The sequence below is a fragment of the Tursiops truncatus genome, chromosome 15 (assembly GCF_011762595.2).
Source record: "Tursiops truncatus isolate mTurTru1 chromosome 15, mTurTru1.mat.Y, whole genome shotgun sequence".
In the NCBI taxonomy this organism is placed as follows: domain Eukaryota; kingdom Metazoa; phylum Chordata; class Mammalia; order Artiodactyla; family Delphinidae; genus Tursiops; species Tursiops truncatus.
Genome location: NC_047048.1, coordinates 77,397,336 through 77,401,399, shown reverse-complemented (window position 1 = coordinate 77,401,399; position 4,064 = coordinate 77,397,336).

Genomic DNA, 4,064 nt, shown 5'->3' with positions numbered 1-4,064 from the left:
CATTAGATACATTTGGATAGTGGTTTGACCCATTTTGTAGTGGGGAGGAACTGGAAGTTACTATCAGAACCCACTCTATGTTGCTTGTGGTGTAGCCAACTTTTATTGCATTCGTTACTGTGCAGTAGGCTTTGCTCTGAGGGCTTTACACACATCACCTCATTAAATCCTTCCAACAACTTGCAAAGGTAGATGTTGAGTGGGAGGTATTGATCAGAGGAAGAAATCTATTGTTTTGGGGAAGGTATTAGGTCTTATTAGTAAAAGTGGAATGTCTGAAGTCACTAAGACCTTATGGAGAGAAAGACAAAACAAGGGGAAGAAACTCTACAAAATTTACATTCCAGTGATTGCAAAATGGTTCGAGCCAAGGAAAAAGTATGATATAATGGAGCTCAGAGTTCAGCTAGGGTTGCACTCTTTTGCTCCACTTCCAACATCATTGCCCCAGTGCTCTTGTGTTAATAACATTGCAACAACAACCAAAAATATACAGATGAGGAAAACAGTAATGAGACAGAGCCACACATGATCTAGTTATTTCTTCATTGGGCAAAGGTCCACAGGCGTTGGTAAAATCTTGTGCAAGAGAAAAAAGGATGACATCACAGAGAAAATAATTTTACTTATGAAAACCTGGAGGCTGTATGCTCAAGAAAGCTTCTCTGTAATAGAACTGTTGCTTTCCCCGCTGACTCTAATTCAAGTAAGGGTTGACCATAAAACCATTTCGTGTGGCCTGTTCTCCCTGTTGGTGTCACTGATTAGAACCTAGGAATGGGCAAGGTTGAACACTCACTCCCTTGGTGCTCCTGGATAGATCAGCCTGGACGGGGAGCAACATGTGTAGTTGCTTGTTCCGATTTCTCTCCCTCATGTGGATGATTGGGAGATAAGCAGAACGTACACAAAGGCGAGTCAAGAGTGAATATTATTATTAATCTCATTTTACAGAAAAAAAACACTAAGGCTCAGAAAGAGTATATGATTCCCAATAATACAAAGCTAGTAAGCGGTGGAGGCAGAATTTAATGTCAGATCAGTCTGACTCCACAGCCTGAGGTCTTTTCTGTCATGGCGTATCCAAAAGACTGCTAGTTGTTGACCAATACAAGTTCTTTCCTATGCTCCCTTGTTTGATGACAATGGAATGCCCAGATTTTAGTGGAACACACTAAATTTGAGACTACGTTTCCTAACTTCCCTAGTAGCTGGTTGTGGCCAATTGAGTGAATTCTGGTCAATGGGAAGTGAACAGACATGATACGTGCTACTTTTAGCTTATGCCCCACAAAAGAACTAGGTATAATTTCCCCTTGTCTCTTTGTCCTTTCCCAATGGCTACAGATGGAGAGGCTGCACAAGCCAAAGATGGATGTCATGTGTTAAGTAGAGAGAGAGAGAGAGAGAGAGAGAGAAATATACTTCTACCTTGTAAGGCCTCTAAGCTTTTGGGTCTCTTTGCTATAGCAGTTTAGGCAGTATCCTAACTGATACATAATATGATGTCTCCCTAAGGAATTTACCACTTTTGTATGAGGAACTACAGGTCCCTATCAAAGCTCATTTATTGTTTTTTTATAGTTTGATATAAAAGTATATGCATATATTAAATATAGTAATGTTTAACTGAAGAGTTTAGACATTTTATTATTTTTATTTTTTTATTTATTTTTTTTGTTTTGTGGTACGCGGGCCTCTCACGGTTGTCACCTCGCCCGTTGCGGAGCACAGGCTCCGGATGCGCAGGCTCAGCAGCCATGGCTCACGGGCCCAGCCGCTCCGCGGCATGTGGGATCTTCCCGGACCGGGGCACGAACCCGTGTCCCCTGCATCGGCAGGCGGACTCTCAACCACTGCGCCACCAGGGAAGCCCTATAATTTTTATTTTTGTTGATTTATTTTTTATGTTATTTTTATGAGGACTTGAGTTAAAGAATCATTTTAAAACATTAGTTTTACCTCTGTCCTGGGTAGACCTAAGAGACCAGGGTTCAGCAAACTACACCAGTAAACAAGGGTCTAAAGACCAAGCATCAGCAAACAAATCTAGCCACCATCTGTTTTTGTAAATAAAGTTTTATTGAAACACAGCCATGCCCTTTGTTTGCATGTTGTCTGTGGCTGCTTTCTGCTACAAGGACAGAATTGAGTAGATGCAACAGAGACTGTATGGCCCACAAGGCCTAAACTATCTACCATCTAGCCCTTTCTAGAAAAAGTTTGCTTACCCTTGCAATAGATAAACATTACCAGGAATGTGCTGCTCGTCGCGGGAAGTCCAGGTAAGCTCTGGATATTTTCCCATTTAGATGTGATACACGTTTCAACAGTAATTATTATAGTAGTTGCTTAAATGTGAAAATCTCTCGGAATTTTCATAAGTGGGTTGCTCCTCTCACTTGACTATTTTCCCCTGGCAAAATATCTTTTGGAGGAATTTGTTATTTTTGACCTCATGTGAATGAAGAAAGGAGTAGCAGTGAGGCAAGATGTAACACGAAACTGGAATAGTTTTCTCTCTCTCCCAGCCACAACACTGGGCATTGGAATTCCAGATGGAAAAACCCAATGGGTTTTATATAGCTGCCCCGATCTTTGCTTCTTGCATATGTGGCATAAAGGAAAACCATGACGTTATCAGATTTTGCAGAAGTTTGTGAGCGCTAAGGGGGTTCATGACTCCAAACTGCTTTCCCAAGCCGGCACAGATTGAAGTGTCTGAAGGGACGCGGGTGCAGAGCGGATGCGGTTCGCACTGCCAGGGGCCTGCGGGGCAGGGAGACGGGCGAGCGGGGGAAACACATTTCCCATCGCCTCAGCACCTGGACTGTGAATCCGAGAGGACCTGGGGCAGCGGAAGCGAGAGGCAAAGACTGTAAATATTATTCAAATAAAGAAAGCTCAAGGTCAGAAAGCAACAGCACTGAAAGTGGTTTTCTTGTTGTCCTCTGAGATGCAGAGAAGGAAAAGGGAATTGCCCTCTTCCTGGCTTCCTGGCCATCGTGCTCCGCTACACTCCATGTCTGTGAAAGTCCAGTTTAGGAGGAGGTCACACGTGATGCTGCAATCTCCATGGACACTACAAAGTTCCAGTTCTTGTTCACGCTCTGTATTGTCCTAGATCAGCTGGAGCTTTGTTCCCCACTCCCTCCATTCTGGGACCCAGGCTGATGGAGAAGTAAGGGGATGAAAGAGCTAGTGCTTAAAAGATGTTGCCCAACTGACAATTGCCATTTTTGTTCACATTTGATTGTATAAAGCAGGTCACGTGACCAAGCCTGACAGTGTCATATTCTCCCAGGGGAGCATTACACACACGTCGCTCTACTGCATCCTCTCCGGTATTATCACCTGCTGTAATATTCATATAGGTCATTGTATAGTAAAGGAAGCTGACACGCAAATACAAGTTTGCCCTGTCTCACACAATCAGATTTTACTCTAATTCTCTCTCCACTATTTTTAAAATGACACCCCCGTTCTTCCCAGGTAGCTGTGAAAGGTTGAATTAAAATGTTTACATACATTATCACAAGAATAAAGATCACCCACCTTAAAGAGGCTAAACCAGGATGGTGTTAGCTGTCTGCACCCCATTCCCTAAATTATTTTCCAGAGGCCTGACAATGTATGAAAATAAGCAACGTTTTGAACTGCTGTTCTGTGTAGGCCAGGCACTGGGCTCAGTGCTTTGTATGCCTAACCTCACTGACTCTTTACAAAAAAACGTATGAGAAATATATTGCTACCCCAACCTTATAGAGATTGAAGCCGCAGCTCAGAGAGGTTAAATAACTTGCCAAATACCACCCAGCCAGTATGACACCTGCTAGGTGAGCTCCTGTCGGCTTGTCCCTGACGTTTCCTCCCTCCTCCCTTCCCTTTATATATTCTGGAGGAGATACCTGCTGCTCCAGTGTGGGGAGAAGATGGGGAAATACAGAAGAGACTCTGAATGCCCAGAGCGTTACTCTTATTTATTCTGAGGATTCCTCCTGCCACAAGTGTGAGCACTGATTAAAAATACTAGGTAGGGCTTCCCTGGTGGCGCAGTGGTTGGG